The sequence below is a fragment of the Narcine bancroftii genome, chromosome 4, assembly GCF_036971445.1.
Source record: "Narcine bancroftii isolate sNarBan1 chromosome 4, sNarBan1.hap1, whole genome shotgun sequence".
NCBI classification, from domain to species: Eukaryota; Metazoa; Chordata; class Chondrichthyes; order Torpediniformes; family Narcinidae; genus Narcine; species Narcine bancroftii.
Window position 1 is genome coordinate 98,005,024 of NC_091472.1, and position 18,017 is coordinate 98,023,040.

Below are 18,017 nucleotides of genomic sequence, written 5' to 3' on the forward strand. Positions count from 1 at the left end.
TTTATGTCTGAGTGTTTTACTCCTGATCTAACATTGCCACAAGTTGCCCTGGAACCCAACACTAAAAATTAAACTGAAGATCACAGGCATACACAATTATGGAAAGAAAATTAAAGATACAAAAACCTATAGATGCAGGAACCTTGAGCAAACAGTGAGAAACTGGAGGGAATCAGTGGACCAAGGTGCATCCGTGGAGAGAAGTAAACCATTAACATTAATTCGCTGTGTCCTTCTTGCTTCTATTTGTTTGCTAGGGAGAGAAAATGCGAGGCACATTTAAAAATGATTGATACGTATCTAATATTTTGTTATAAAAATATCAAAGAGAGCTGGATAAAAGACAATTGTTACTCTTCATTCTGGATCCAGCAGTGAGACAGAGAAAAACAGAGAGAGAGAGAGAAAGAGATGGACCAAGTTTTACTCATTTACTGGCACAGAGGAACTAAGCATATACTTATCTTAAGTGTTCATGGGCCCTGTTCAACATAGCACTTCTTCCCCTTGTTTCCCTCCACAGTGCTGCTCACAACAGCCGGATGGTGAAGCCCCTTGACTTCACCCTTGTATACTTTGGAATATAAAATGCGACAATAGGTTACTGTTCTTTCAGCCAATGTATCATGACCCTGTTGTAGTTCCATCCATCAAATGACTCTCAGATCCTTGTTCTTGTCTATCCAGTGCTGGACTGTCATCACGTACAGAAGTCCCTCATTCTCTGATTTGAATGTTTGTAAATACTAACGTGACCCTAGTCCAAAATAATTCCTTACACAATGCATGGAAGCAGGAAGTCACAGGAAAAACCTTCAAAAATATCCACACTTAATGTGGCTATCACTTATACTTTTAAAATTAATTTATTATCCTCTTTTGAACTATTAATCCAATAAAGTGTGAAATTTCTCATACACGTAAAATATGGAATAATTACACAAACAGGTGAAACTCCTCAAGAACAAAGAACTTTACAGTGTCCAGGAAACGACAAAACAATGATACAAATTATATTTTGTGGTAATATTTTTGTCTGTATTTTGCAGGGACTGGTTTGGTTTTGCTTTGAACATACAGCACAGAAATGGCCATTTGGCCCAGACAGCCTACATTGGTTTTAACTGCATTTGATCCTCTCCGACCACCATCTAACGATATCAGCTGTCCTTCCACCCTCACATAAAATACTTAAAGGACATCCGTGATATCATAACCAGTCCCTCCACAAGATGCATATTCTGGATATTCTTTAAATAAATATATTTCTTCTTAAATCGCTACAGATTTATCAGGGACAATCTCATATGACTCCTTCTGTAAGTAAAAGTAATATTATGGAATGTCATATTGATCTTACAAGATCATGAACTTTATTCAAATGAATTAAACAAGATACAGTGATTAATGTCATTTTCTGTTCCATTAAATCTTCTCACTTCCACAAATGATCAAATTTCTCATTGCTGAAGAAAAATGAACACTAAAGGTATGAAATTAGGTTGCAAGAGCCTGTTATTTTTACTAAGATTTTTTAAAATATTATTAGCATGTCAGGTTCCATCCAGCACCTCAGTGAAGGGCAGTGGTGCATATATTGCTCACATACACACCAAAGAGTCAGATCTTGGCATTACTCATTTTATGACACCAGCTTGATGCCTAATTGGACCTTGATGATCCAAGCTGATGGCATGTAGAGAACACATGCCTAGAAGCCAACATTCACCCTTCTTTGATGCACTAAAAGCGCACAATATTTAGCACTAAAATTTTACTTGGATCTCCGCAAAATCTTGCAAAATTGGGCAAGAAGTGGCAATGGCTTTTTGGAGACAGTTCATGCTCTAAACCCAGCCCCATGTAGCTACCCATCTGAAACTATGAGGAATTGCAGCTGGCGAAGAAAAACAACTTTATTTGAGGATGCAGTGGAGGGGAGAGACAGTGGGCAGAGCCACTGCCTCACAGAACCAGTGACTCAGATTCAATCCTGATCTTGGATGCTGTCTGTGTGGGCTTTGCAAGCTCTCCCTATGACCACATAGGTTTCCACTGGCCACTCTGGTTTCTTCCCACATCCCAAAGTACACAGTACATTGGACCAAATTTGAAGGTGAATGGTGGAATCTGGGAGAAATGTCGATGGAATTTAATGGTGTATGATTAGTGTGGGTGAATGGCTGATGGCTGGTGTGGGCTGATAATGTTGTGATTCCATGACAATGCAGAGGAAGAGAGAGCAGCCATGTCCAGGTGTGGCCATGCTCCACATGATTCAACAGTGGCTGGCACCCCGCCACTGCTGGTCCAGGCTGTCGTTGTGGCATCTTAATTGTGGCATTTAACAGAAACCATGTGATCTGTGAGACTTCTGTTCATATCCTGACCAATGAGTCTAGAAGGGACTATGAGAGAACCATCAGTATCATGCCATGAATTCATATTTCTTTGCCGTTAGCTGAGCACATTAGTATTTTTGCCTCCTTTTTATTTGGAGTCAGAAGGCTGCAAGGAGGCTCCGTGTGTGAGTAGCCATTTGTTTATTATTTATTAAAGTCAGGAAAGGAGAGGGCAGACTGTGCACATACATGATGTCAGCACAGCTAAGATAAAGGTTTGAAAAGGGAAGGAACTCTTACCTTGCTTCTTTTTGACTTGGAATCAGGAGGTTGCAATTGAGTTAATTGATTAGGAAATATAAAAAGAGGGACAGCTGTTAAACTAGCCAGTGATGGGGTGGTTCAGAAACAGACATTATGGCTTTGTCTTTAGTGCAGTGGTTCTCAACTTTTTTCTTTCCACTTGCATTCTACTTTAAGTATTCGCTATGCCATAGGTGCTCTGTGATTAGTAAGGGATTACTTAAGGTGGTATGTGCCTCACAGTTCGGCGGGCAGTAACCTCCTTTGAAGAATACTGCAGAGCCCACCTCACTGACAAAAGACAAAGGAGGAAAAACCCAACACCCAACCCCAACCAACCAATTTTCCCTTGCAACCGCTGCAACCGTGTCTGCCTGTCCCGCATCGGACTTGTCAGCCACAAACGAGCCTGCAGCTGATGTGGACATTACCCCTCCATAAATCTTTGTCCGCGAAGCCAAGCCAAAGAAAGAGAATGTGGGTGGAAAGAAAGAGAACCACTGCTCTAGTGGCTTTGTTGAGGAGTGGCTGAGGAGGAGTTCACTCCCAGTAAGGTAAGAGTGGTAAAGTTTCTTTAATTAAGCTAGTTAATTAACTGAGGAGTTGGGTAATGGAGGCAGTTGTTAGGGCAGTCCACTGTTCCGATGGCAGGATGTGGGAAGTCCGGACCAACATGTTTGTTGCTGATGACTGTATGTACAAGAGGTCCAACCAGCTGCAGCTCCTGATAAACTGAGTTAGGGAACTCGAGCTGCAGCTGGATGAACTTTGGATCATTCATGAGGTAGTGCTAGAGAAGAGTTTTAGGGAGGCAATCACCTCTAAGAGTCAGGAAGCAGGCACCTGGATGACTGTCAGGGGAGGCAAGGGGAAGAGGCCGAAGCAGCAGAGCACTCCTGTGGCTATTCCCATCAACAGTAGGTATACCATTTTGGATACTGATAGTGGGGACGATCTACCAGGATCAAGTTGTAGTGGTCACGTCTCTGGCACCAAGACTGGACCCTCAGTTCAGAAGGGAAGGAGGGAAGAGAGGAGTGCAGTACTGATAGGGGATTCGATAGGGGGACAGAGAGGAGGTTCTGTGGGAGAGAACAAATATCTCGGATGGCCTGTTGCCTCCCTGGTGCCAGGGTCTGAGATATCTCAATTAAGTTCTCTATTCTGAGGAGGGAGGGTGAGCAGCCAGATATCATGGTCCATGTAGGGACCAATGATGTGATAGGAAGAATGAGGAGGACCTACAGAAGAGTTTAGGGAGTTAAGTGCAAAGTTGAAGCACAGGACCTCCAGGGTATTAATCTCAGGATTGCTACTCATGCCATATGCTAGTGAGGCTAGAAATGGAGGGTAATGCAGCTAAAGATATGGTGCAGGAGGGAGGGCTTCATGTTTCTGGATAATTGGGCTTTGTTCCAGGGAAGGTGTGATGGTTTGCACATGAACTGGAAGACAACTAACATCCTTGTGGGTAGGTTTGCTAGTGCTGCTCTAGGGGGTTTAAACTAGATTGGCAGGGGGAGGGGAACAAGCTTTTGAAAATGATAGAAATGATCTCAAACATATCTATTCAATATGAGGAGTATTGTCAGTAAGGCAGGTGAGCTTAGTGTGTGGACTTGCACATGGGATTATGGCATTATTGCTATTAGTGAGACTTGGTTGCAGGAAGGGCAGGACTGGCAGTTCAATGTTCTGGAGTTCCAATGTTCTAGACGTGATAGAGGGATGAAGGGGGAGGAGTGGCATTGTTAGTCAGGGAAAATATCAAGCTGTGCTTAGTCAGGACAGCACTGGGGGCTTGGCAAGATGGCGTAGGGAACAGACGTGCCTTCCAGACCTCTCCTGACTCTGATTTATTGTTTTGTCTTTAAGTGCCCGTTAAAGTTCTTTTAAAAGTTTATAAATAATAAGAGGTGCTGGATTAATACCTAATGGTGTATATGCACAAAAAAGGTAAAAGAAAACATTAACAGACTGTTAAAAAACTACATTTTACGAAATTATCTGAGCCTACTTGTTTACAAGAAGCCAGGACTCAGCGTAGAATGGATCCAGAAGAAGACGTACAGAATTCGGCATTGAAACTCCGTTTTATAGGCTCTCTGAAGGTCGCACTCAACAGCTTTCAGAACAAAGGGCTGGCCAGGTGCCAGTATTTCACACAACGGCCACTGTGAGTGCTGTTACTGAGACTTTGACAGTTGAATCAGCTGGGGCACCACCAGCTGGAGAGTTAAAGAGCTGTCATTCGACTGCTACAGTGGTGGCGCTGAAAATGCATCTTCAATTACAATGGTTTTTTCCAGACATCGATTCAGTGAAGATGATTAAAGAGATTTGGCTTAAAGATAACCCTGATCTTTAGTCTCCTGGCATTGCTGGGGGGACTTTGAGAGGGATTTTTATACGAAGTCAAACTGCTAGAAAAGATACTAAATTAAGGGAAGGGACAGAAGATCCCGTGGTCTCTAAGGAACAGCAAGACCCCATTATGCCTGAATCTACTTCTGTTGAAATGTCTGTTAAGGATCTTGAAGATAAGATATATTCTGTATCGAGTCACTTAGCTAATTTTGTGTACCTGTTTATTTCCAAGATTAATGCGATGGCGGAAGTCATTAATGGAGCTTTTAAGCTTGAAACCATTGAAAGATTTGAAATGTGTGATCAAGGTTTAATCGATGTACAGGATCAACTGCAAGATGAAAATAGAATAATTGAAACATTGCAGATCCAAAATAAAAATTTAGCAAAAAAGGTTGATTATTTGGAGAATCAATCTAGACGGAACAATGTGAAAATTGTTGGTTTGCCAGAAGGCATAGAAGGACTAGATTCAAGAATTTTTTTTACTGAATGGATTCCACGAGTGTTAGGACAGGATAAATTCCCTGAAGGTTTAATACTGGAACGTGCTCATAGAGTTTTAAGAAGAAAATCTTTTTCAGGACAGAATCCAAGACCTGTTCTGATCCGTTGTTTAAACTATTGTGACAGAGAGATAATTTTACGTACGGCTATTAGAAATGCCCAGCAAAATAGATCTCCTTTGATGGTTCAGAATAATCATGTTTTCTTCTATCAAGATTTGAGTCAAGAAATTATGTTTCAACGACGCGAATTTAATTCTGTGAAAGAATGGTTGTGGAAAAAAAGACATAAGGCAATATTCAGGTATCCTGTGGTACTGAAGATTTTTCAGAATGGAAATCAGCCAAAGTTCTTTGACAATCCTAAAGAGGCTATGGACTTTGCTCAGTCTCTACCAATCATGCAGTTTCAGGAACGATGTTGTCCTTCAAGGTCTCCAAAGAGAGTAGAGATGTAAGGTGGGATCCAGATTTTTAAAAGAAATGGAAGTAATGGTGACCGAAGTGGTAACGTTGATTTAAAAAAATAAATCTTTTATCTTTTTTTTTGAGAAAAGTTTAAATAGTTTAAATAATGATGATAGTTTAATGAAATGGGAGTTGGGAGAGGAAACTGGGTGGGCACTAGTTTCCAGAAGCCATCAGCTACCTGTGAGTTATCTCACACCCAATATTTTGGGGGAGTTACCACTTTGGGTGGTTTAAACAGGAGGAGGTAGTCGTGACCTCCGACCTGTTTTTTTTTCTTTTTAATTTTTGGGTTAAGAAGTGAAGGTTTTTTTTAATTTTTTTAAAAATAAATAATTTTTTTTAACTCTTTTTGTTTTCTGATTGTAATTGAGAGGGAATCAGGAGGTTTTTTTTCTCTTTTTTGGGGGGGTTTTCTCTTTATTCTCTCTTTTTTAAGAGGATGAGGTCACAGAAGATAATAAGTCAAAAATTGAGGATGTTGAATTAGATGAAGAGGAAGATGAGGGGAAAGGTGATAAGAAGAAAAGGAAGAAAATTAAGTACAAATACATTGAGGGAGAAGAGTTTAATAAAATTAAGTTAATTTCGATAGAGAATTTTGAAGATGTTATAAATGAAGAATGTGGAGAATTTTATAAGAGTTTGAACTTTTTTTTCTTTTTTTATACAAGGGGAGTGGAAGGGAATAAAAAATGTATCTGATTGTTTTTCTAAGGGATGTTTTTGTTCTCTCGATGAATTATAAAGGAAACTTGGTATTAATGGAAATTCTGTATTTATGTATTATTAATTATGATTTTTTGTATAACAGATATGTGGTTGATATATGATTTTAATATTTGAACTTAGTTTTAAAGTGGATTTCATTTGTTAAATACATGTATTATGTTTGATTTAAATATATGTTTAAGGGTATTATTTTAGTATTGATATTTTTTTTGTTGTTAGTAATTTTTTTTGTTGTTAAGTTTTAACCTTTTTTTTTGTAAGTGGGTTTTTTTCTATTTTATTTACAACATTGTTAATTAATTCTTCACTCTTTATTTTGGGGAGAGGGTTGAATTAATTTTAAATTAGACGATTAATGTTGTGTTATAATTATTGGGGGGGTTAATTTGTGTAGTTTAATGATGTAGTATTCTAATTTTTATTATCTTATTTTCTATTATTTCTTTAAATGTAATTTTTATTTTATTCATGTCATAAAATTTTAAATAAAGTTTAAAAAAAAAAGACAGGACAGCATTGTAGACTCACCTACAGAGGCCATATGGGTGGACCAAAGGAATTGGAAAAGTGTGAACACACTAATGGGCTTTGTATTATAGACTGCTCAATTGTCTGAAAGAATTGGAGGTGCAAATCTGTCGGGAGATGGCAGACCATTGTAAGAAACAAAGGTGTGGTTGTAGGAGACTTTAACTTTCTGCATATTGAATAGGACTCCCATACTGTAAAAGGACTGGATAGCTTGGAGTTTATCAAATGTATACAGGAAAGTTTTCTAAATCAATATATACAGGTACCAACGAGAGAGGATGCAATACTTGATCTCCTATTAGGGAACCAGGCAGCTCTGTGTAGTGAGCATTTTGGCTCCACAGACCATAATGTCATTTGTTTCAATTTACTTATGGATAAGGATAGGCCTGCTCCTAGAGCTGAGGTTCTAAATTGGAGAAAGGGCAATATTGTTAAAAAAAAAAGGATCTCAGAAGAGTCGATTGGAATAAGCTGTTTTCTGGCAAAGATGTGTCCAGCAAGTGGAAGGCATTGAAGTCTGAGATTTTGAGGGTGCAGAGTTTGCCTGTTCCTACCAGGATTAAAGATAAATTTTACAGGCACAGGGAAACTTGGTTTTCAAGGAATATTGGTGATATGATTAAGAAGAAGAGTGTGGTGTATAACTGGTATAGGCAACAAGGAGCAAATGAGGTACTTGAAGAGTATAGAAAATGTAAGAGAATACTAAAGAAGGAAATCAGGAAGGCAAAAAGAAGACATGAGGGTGCTTTGGCAGATAATGTGAAGGTAAATCTGAAGAGTTTCTACAAGCATATTAAGAGTAAGACAATTTTGTCTTTGTAGGACAAAATTGGTCCCCTAGAAGATCAGAGTGGTCAACTATGTGTGGAGACTCATGAAATGGAGGAGATTTTAAACAGTTTTTTTTTGCATCAGTATTTACTCAGGAAACTGGAAGAGTGCATATGGATGGAAGGGAAACAAACAGAAGTGTCATGAAACATATGGAGATTGAGAAGGAGGTGATTGCTGCCTTACAGTGATTAAAGGTAGACAAATACCCTGGGCCAGATGTGATATTCCCTCGAATCTTGAGGCCAAGTGTTGAAATTGCAGGGGCCCTGATATATTCAAAATGTCCTTGGCCACAGGGGAGGTACTGGAGGATTGGAGAGTAGCTCCTGTTGTCCTGCAGTTTAAGAAGGACTCCAAGAGTAAACCAGGTATCTATAGGCCAGTGAGGCTGACATCCGTAGTATGTAAATTATTGGAAGTTCTCTAGGAAATGTAGGTATTTGGACAGCAGTGGGTCAATTAAGGATAATCAGTATAGCTTAGTGTGTGGTGGGTCATGTTTAACAAATCTTGTAGAGCTTTTAGAGGAAGTTACTAAGAAGGTAGATGAAGGAAAGGCTGTTGATGTGGTCTACATGGACTTTAGTAAGGCCTTCAACAAGGTCCCACATGGGAGGTTAGTTCAGAAGGTTAAGACGCTAGTTATACATAGTTATAAATCCACTTATAAACTGGATTTGAAATTAGCTGTGTGGGGAGGAAAAAACCATGGTAGTGGATGGTTGCTTCTCAGACTGGAGCCCTGTGCCTCAGGGATCTGTGTTGGGAACATTGTTGTTGTCTATATCAATGATCTGGATGATAATGTGGTAAATTGGATCAGCAAGTTTGCTGCTGACATCTGGGCCAACTGGGAGAATGGGACAGTAAATGGATGATAGAGTTTAATGCAGACAAGTGTGAGGTTTTCCATTTTGGAAGAGCAAATCAAGGAAGGATGTACACTGTAATTGGTAGGGTACTGGTGAGTGCGGAGGAGCAAAGAGACCTGGGGATACAGGTACATTGTTCCCTGAAGGTGGCATCACAGGTGAACAGGGTTGTAAAGACAGCTTTTGGCATCTTGACCTCTATAAATCAAAGTATTAAGTATAGGAGTTGGGATGTTATGTTGAAGTTGTACAAGACATTGGTGAGCCCAAATTTGGAGTACTGTGTTCAGTTCTGGTCACCTAACTTTAGGAAGGATAGCAATAAGATTGCAGAGAAGATTTACTAGGATGTTGCCAGGTCTTCAGGAGTTGAGTTACAGAGAAATATTAAACCGGTTAGGACTTTATTCTTTGGAATGAAGAAGAATAAGGGAAGATTTGATAGATTTGCAAAATTATGTATAAACAGTAGATGGGAGTAGGATGATTAGGAGCGATAAATGAGGATGTGGCTTTAGGGTGAAAGGGGAAGGTTTAGGGAAACATTAGGGGGTACTTCTTCACTCGGAGGGTAGGGGAGTGTGGAATGAGCTGCCATCTGATGAGGTGGGTGCGGACTTGATCTTGAGTTTTAAGGATAAATTGGATAGATACATGGATGAGAGATGTCTGGAGGGTAATAGAATGGGAGTGGGTTATTTGGACTAGCTCAGTGATTCTCAACCTTTTTTCACCCACATACCACCTTAAGCAATCCCTTACTAATCACAGATCACCTATGGCATAGGAAGTAATTAAAGTGGTGTGTGAGTGGAAAAAAAAAGGTTGAGAACCATTGGACTAACTGAATAATGGTAGCAGACAAGAAGGGCTGACAGGCCTGTTTTCTGTGCTGTAGCATTCTATGGTCTCACCACCATCCTTAAGCAGTGGCAATGTCAGCTGTATTGTTGGAATCCACACACACAAGTTCCCAGGCAAATTTCTCAGTGATAGTGGATGTCAATGTATTTGGAAATTGTCACAAAAATCTAGTTTTCTGCATAGTTGTATAAATAAGTCCTATTTCCAGGCTCTTGCATTTAGCAGTAGGAAGAACCCTTCCCTGCTGGTTTTGATAGGCCTTACTATTACAATGAAAAATGATAAGAACAGGTTACCCATAGTGCTCTTTTGCCAGATAACTTGGCTTGCCAAAAACACAGCCAGGACAGTTTCTGTTGACTCTCTACCAAATGTGCCAATGTTGACTACCAGAAAACACCCAATTGGAACTAAATTGTCTGCCCTGAATGTTCCCATTCCCTTCACTTAATGCATCTCCAGAGGATTGGATAAAATCTCTCAATATGTGGTAGGAATATGGGTGGGTGGGTGGTGGTGGGGTGGGGGTGGTAGTAAGGGGGATGGTGGATTAATACTTGTAGGTTTTGTTGACAAGGTGCCAGGCTTTAGATGTTTCAAGAATGGGGGAGGGGGTGGGTGGCATTGCTAATCAGGATGCTATCTATCATGGCTGCAGAAAAGGGGGAAGTAGTAGAGAGACTATCTATGGAGTCAGTGTGGGTGGAAATCAGGAACAGGAAGGGGGCAAAAACCCGGCTAGACAACCCATCCCCTCCCCCACACTTCCCCCTATAGTAACAGTGGCATTGAGGAGTAACGGGGAAAAATTCCATAAAGGTGCCAAAAAATAAGGTTAGTGATTTTTAACTTTCCTAATATTGATTGAACCATCTTTAAGGGTTGGGATGGAGTAGAATTTGTTAGGTGTGTTCATAAAGGTTTCATCACACAAAATGTGGGTGGGGGTGGTGGGGGCATTATTACGAAGAAAGCTTACGAGAGGTTTACGATGATAGGAAATGACAGAGCTCCAGAGAATTACAAGATTGCCAGAAAAGAGTTTAAGAAAGGGCTTGGGTAAACTGGAAGGGACATAAGAAGACTGCCTTGAGCAGGATTAAGGAAAACCCCAGGAGATTTTATAGATATGTGAGGATGAGGATCGAATCCACAAGGGTAATTGTGGAAATGTATGCATGGAGTCGCAGGACGTAGCAGAGGTACTTAATGAATACTTTGTTTCAATATTCACCGGAGAGAAAAAAATACCTTAGCAATTGTGAGTATGACTTAAATTAGACTGAAATGCTTGAGCATATTGATGTTAAAGAGGTGCTGGAGGTTTTGAGCACTGTATTCCACAGTCAATTTGTTTACATTTGTTATCTGTTTACAGTTCTTTGTTTGCATGCATACACTGTACAGTTCTGTACAAAAAAGGGAGTAGAGATAACCCAGGAAATTGTAAACCAATGAGTCTTAATTCAGTGATGGGAAAGCTGTTGGAGAATATCCTGAGATAGAAATTACAAGCATTTAGAGAGGCATGATCTTATTAGGAATAGTTAGCAGGCCTTGACAGGAAGGTTGAATCTTGAGCCTGATTGAATTCTTTGAGGATGTAACAAAGGAGGAGGAACAGTGGATGTAGTGTTTATGGATTTCAAGTAAGGTATTTGATAAGGTTCACTATGAAAAGCCCATTGAGAAAGTAAGGAACATGGAAACAAAGAAGATTTTGCCTTGTGGATATAGAATTGATGCCCCCAGAAGGCAGAGTGATTGTGAATGATTTGTATTCTGCATGGAGGTCAGTGACCAGTGGTATTCCATGGGGATCTGCTCTGGGACCCCTCCTCTTTGTGGTTTTTATAAATGACCTGAATGAGGAAGTGGAAGGATGAGTTAGTAAGTTGATGGATAACATAAAAGGGAGTGGTATTATGGACAGTCTAGAGGGTTGCCAGAGGTTACAAAGAGGCTTTGATAGGATGCAGAGCTGGGCTGATAGGTGGTAGATGGAGTTTAACTCAGAAAAGTGTGAAGTGGTTCATTTCAGCAGGTCAATTTGAAGGCAGAATGTAATGTTAATAGGAGGACTCTGAGCAGTGTGAACAAACAGAGATCTTGGGATCCGTATCCATAGGACACTTAAACCTGCTGCACAGGTTGATTGTGTTGTTAAGAAGGTCTATGGTGCGTTGGCCTTCATGGGTTGATGAATAAAGTTCAAGAGTCATGCATTTATATAAGAGCTTGATTAGACCCCACTTGGAATATTGTGTTCAGTTCTGGTTGTCTCCTTGCAGGAAAGGTGTGGTTGTTATAGAGAGGATGTAGAGGAGATTTACATGGAGGATGTTTGTATTGGAGAGCATGGCTTATGAGGATAGGTTGAGTCAACTTGGTATTTTCTCCTTGGAACTATGGAAGATGATGGGTGACCTGACAGGTACAAGATAATGAGGGGCATTGATCATGTGGATGGCCAGAGGCTTTTATCCCAGGACTGAAATGGCTAACAGAGGGGGCATAGTTTTAAAATACTTAGGAATAGAACGGGGGATGTAAGAGTAGGTTTTCACACAGTGGTGGGTGAATGGAATGGTCTGCTGGCAATGGTGGTGGAACAGGTACCATAGGATCTTTTAAGATCCTAATAGATAGGTACATGGAATGGAGAGTGATGTAGTATGAAAATTCCAGACAGTTGTTAAGAGAAGGTTATTAAGTCAGCACAACACTGTGGGCCAAAGGATCTATATTGTGATGCAGATTTCTGTTCTATGCTCAAAGGTAAAGTATTTACATCTAATCAATTTTATTTTGTCTTGTAAATGAAATTCAGCAACTATGCATGAGGATAAAATGCAGTCAAATGATGAATGAATAAGTTTTTTATATCAGCATTCTAATTTCTAAGCAGAATACTGGATTAAAAATATAAATATTAAAATATATATTGATTAAATTTATATGATGTTGTGAAAATTCCTGATTTTTAAAATACGTTTGGACTTCAAAAATAATTACCGATCGTTCCAAATGTTACATTTGGTCACAATTTGTATGTTCAGTTTTAACTGTAAAATATATATTTGCTTTTTACTAATTTATAATGCATTTTTAATTTTGTAGTTTCTACTGTACAACTCAATCCAAGTAGTGTTAATATTATAAAGTTTAGAAGAGTAATTTGAACAAAATCTACCATGCTTTGCACGATTATATGAAGCAACATTTTGAGTTTCAAGTCATCTCACTGGATGATACATGTGAAATTTCCATTTTTGTTCATTTCCAACAAATTCCATTTGTCATTTATGATTTTTAAATCTCAATTGACATTTTTAGAATTATCAATGGAAAATAGTAATCATTGAATCTTCTAGTGTTATCTGTCATGAACATCTGTCAAATATATTGGTTACTGCTGAGCACACAATATGTTTCAAGTGGCAGTACACAGAGTTCAGGTGAAAGAGGGGTTAATTAGTTTCAGTCCAATACAAAGCTAAATACAATAAAATCCCTGGTGTCCAGCACCTACTGGGATTAGAAGATGCCAGATAAGTGAATTTTCTGATTGCATGAGACTCACTCTTACAATGCCTAATTAATACCTACATTAAGAATAAACAGTTTAAAAGACAAAAATACTATACTGTACTTACATTCATACAAGTGAAGTTGGTTCAGTGTATAAAGCAAAGTAGGCTCCTTCCCTTCCATGGAGCCACCCGAAAGATAAAGAATAACATTATAGATAAGTACAGATACTTAATTATATACTAGTAAAGATTTTAAAAAAAGACACTTACTAAGCAGGGATAAGGAGGTATTTTAAGGGTCCTCCAACAGTGAGCAGCTCTTCATCCTGGGTGACACCATTTTATTCAAACAGCTAATGCGAGCAAAGCATAACCAAGGCAGCCTGTTGGCTGAATATCTGCTCCCATCTTCACCAAAGGTTTTGTATTATTTCAAAGAACAATTACTTTTGCTGTTTTAAACTTCTATTTATCTATCTATTATTTTTTAAAATTTTAATTTTTAAATGTATTTATTTTCCTCAATTTTTTTGCTGGTTGCTTGAGGTTGCCAGTTGCTTGAATTCCAGATAATAGCAGTTTTACATTAAACAGGCCCATGCTTGTAAATTCCAAGTGCTTGCATAAGTCCATTTGTGATACAACCACATTTGACTCAAATAACCAAAGATTCAGTCACGATTTAAAAGCTTATAAATCTGCACCCTTTTTCTGCTGGGCCAATAGACACCAAAAGGGTAATACTCAGTACTTATCACATTTCACCCCACCCTACCCAATATCCTCACAGATGCTGGTGTTTCTGATAAGTTCAAGTTTATTATTATCTCTGCATCAAAAGCAACCACCATTGGTTGGTTGGGTTGCTGCCTCGATGCATTGATCAACGTTATCAATCTAAGAATATTATCAGGTGCACATCTATTCTTAATAAAACCTGCTTGATCAACATGCACTGAGGCAAATATTTAGCGTTTAATTGCCAATACTTTAGCTATTATTTTATAATCCACATTTAATAAAGAAATTGGTCGATACGAAGCTACATTTAATGGATCTCTAGCCTTCTTTGGAATCACTGTAATAATCGCACTCGAACAAGATTCTGGTAGTGACTGTTCATCTGTTATTTGCTGAAGCACATCCATAAATAGAGGAGACAAATCCTCATAAAACACCTTATAAAACTCTGCTGAAAACCCATCATCCCCTGGCAACTTTCCATTTGGCATCTCCTGTATAGCTTCCTTAATCTCAAAATCTGTAAGTGGAGATCCCAGTTCTTTCACTTCTTCCACTCCTAAAACCACTAAATGCAACTTAGATTAAAGGATTCAATAGAACCATCATCCTGATTTCCCTCAGAAGTATATAATTTTGATAGAATGAATAAAACTGGTCATTAATTTCCTGAGGTTTATAAGTAACTATTGAATTCTTTTTAACAGCATTAATGGTTGTCGATACTTGTTCCGTTTTTAATTGCCAAGCTAATACCTTATGAGCCCTCTCACCCAACTCATAATAACATTGCTTAGATCTTTGAATTAATCGCTTGTACTGATACGTTTGTAAAGTATTATAACGTAAGTTCAACATGGCTAATGCTGCTTTCTTCTGTGACCTTCTTCTGAAATTCTTTTTCCAACTCAGTTATTTGTTTCTCCAAAGCTAAAAACTTTCTGTCAAATACAGTTTTTTCTGTCAAATTCCCCAAAAATCTGGGTGTGGTAAAACCAACTAGTGGCAGATGACTGTCAAAAGTTTCAGAGCCAACCACCCCCCCCCCCCCATCAAACTATTCAACAATTATTAATCAATCACATTCAACCCAATGATTCCAATCCCAAAAACTATTCCGGGTCTTCAATATCAAGCAAACTCTGTGTCAATTCAGCCTTCTTTACATTTTTTCCATTCCCATTCCGCTTATCAAATGCTCTCCTTTTAGGTGACGATAACAGTGACCAACCACCTCCTCGCAAATGTTTAAGGTGATGGATGGGGTGTCAGCCAAGTAGAAGCTTTGTCCTGGGTGGTGTCACATGGAGTTCTATTTGAACACCATTCACCTATGCAAGTGGTGAATATTGCATTTCATGCCTAACTTGTAGATGGTAGAAAGACTATTGGGTGTCAGGAGATGAGAAGATACTTAATCCTTAACCTGTTCCTGTAGTTGTTGAATTTATGCAAATTAAGTTTCTGCCCAATGGTGAACTCCAGAGTGATGATGATGGGGGACTCTGTGATCAAAGCCACTGAATTTCAGGGAGAGGTGCATAGACTCTTGGTGATGGTTATTATTTGGTACTTGAGTAGTGTACATTACCTGCCAATTATCCAGGTCTTTGTATGGGAATAGACAGTTTCAATTGCTGAGGTACTACAAATGGAATTGAACATTGTGCAATCATCAGCTTACATTCCTACCTTGTGATGGAAGAAACATCATTGATCAAGTTGACTGGATACTGCCCAACCAGTGTGCCCAATCATCAGTAAAGATACTGGCTATCTAACTTGCTCCCTACTTTTGTTTCCCCAGGACAACTCATCTCCACACCTCATTACAGTCTTGGTGCTGCATGGCAAATATAGTTAATAGTACTTTGCATCATAGCTGATGATTAGTGCAGACTAATTGGGTGCCAAATACACAATCAATCAGATCAATTCTGTTCTTTTCATATTTCCTACATTTTCAGATTGACTTCAGTATTGGGACATCCTGTCCAGAGGCACGACCAATTTTAGAATGCAGGCCTTTAATACAGCTTGGTTGTTGAAGGGGCTACTAAATCATTCTTGGAGGCAGAGAGTGAAGTAATCTATGCTGTGCACTTTCTGCTGCTTTCACTGCAGCTTCCAAGTCATGATTAAAGTGAAGGAGTACTTATCCACCAGCTAAGACTGAACCCAGGTGATAATCAGATGGGTTTACTTTCCCACATTTGACTCAATGCCATGAAACTTCTTGAGCTCTGGATTCAATACAGAGGAATCTCACGAATGATCTTTCCTGTACCACTAAGCTTTCATTGCTTCCTGTCCTAATGGCGGGATACTGTAGATCCAGAAGGCAAAATATAAGCATTTAAGACTACTTTGGAGGGTTTGACATAAATAACTCTGTGAAGCTGCAGTTTTAAACACACTGTGGTCTCTAGTACATGGACCACTACTGTATAAGTAGCTTTCATATTGTTTCTTATATTTCATGAAAAGAGTAAACAACCATGAGGGAACACAAAGGGCAGTTTTAATATTTCCTAGATTCAATGTGGACATTCAAAGTTTCTTAACACATTCCTATCTAATTAAATTTATTTCTGAGCACTGTTAAAGTGTAGATTTAATTTAGTTAGAATTCAATATTGTCTCAAAAGATGTATGGGTCATTTGAATGAAGAAACAGATAAAAAAAAACTCATTGCACCCATGTTCCCAGCTTTAGACACAAGTCAATAAATTTTGATTACTATCAATAGGGATACAAATACAAGTATGACAGGTTATATTATACATAGAGATAGATTGTGGTGGTGGGTTTAGTGTCGATCACCACAAACAGACTTGAACACTTCACAAAAGACATCTCATTTGAAATGCAAGAGCTATGCTAGGCAGAGACGTCATGTCCACAGTGACTTTACAGAAACTTTAAGAATGCTTATGGAGACTTCATAAATAAGTGTTAATGCTGTGGCGTATTTAATGGTTTGAAAGCAACAGAAACTGATTCAAGAAAAAGCTCAAGAAATTGATTCCAGTGCTGCAATCTGTCTGGTTGCAGTTTGCTGTCCTAAGAAGGTCATGTGGTTTTTTTCAAGCAGAGAGAGGGAGAGAAAAGACCAAACAGGCTTTCTCTGAGAGGAAGAAAGAATTCAGTTGGAGTTCTGCAGTGGATTTTGGAAGCTGCAGCATGACCAGCTGGCAGCTTGTTGAAGACCCCATTTTGGAAGGTGGGTTGTGAGTTCAGCCTCGTGAAAAATTCTTGTGGTCCTTACAAGAGGAAATGGCTGGGTAGAGTGTTTCACTTGAAATAAGGGAAATGAGGAACTCTGTGGTGACCTGGAAGGTTATTATTTGGAAAACCCTGATAAGGCAAGTTTCTTCAGTAAGACACTGAAGTGATTAATGGAAGTACATCAGTTTGTGTGTGTCTAACAAGCAACAAAACTCTCTCTTTCTGAAACCAACAAGAACCTTCTTGAGCAGTAACCATCTACCTGTAAGCACTAGAGTCTGGTGAAAGTTCATAAATGTTAAATTCTGTACTCAGTAGAAGAATTGCCTGATATCAGTGAACTTGGAGGAGTGAGATTGGACTATTAAAGCAAAGAACTTTCTTTAACATTTACACATTACATACATGTGTGCTTAGAATTAGAAGGGGTTTAAGTTAATAGTAACAAGTTAAAGTTTGATCCTGTTTTTATGTTTAAAGAAAATTAAAAGCAACTTTTGTTTAAGTAATCATTTGTCTTGGTGAACTTCTATTGCTGCTGGGTTTTGGGGTCCCCTGGGCCTGTAACACAAGATTGACAGGTAAACCTTTCAGTGAAAGGTGAACAAGAATCAAGAATAATTGTGCCCATTCAGGATAAGAGTTATACATTTCTCAACTGACTCAGGACTGTAAATTATTCCATATCA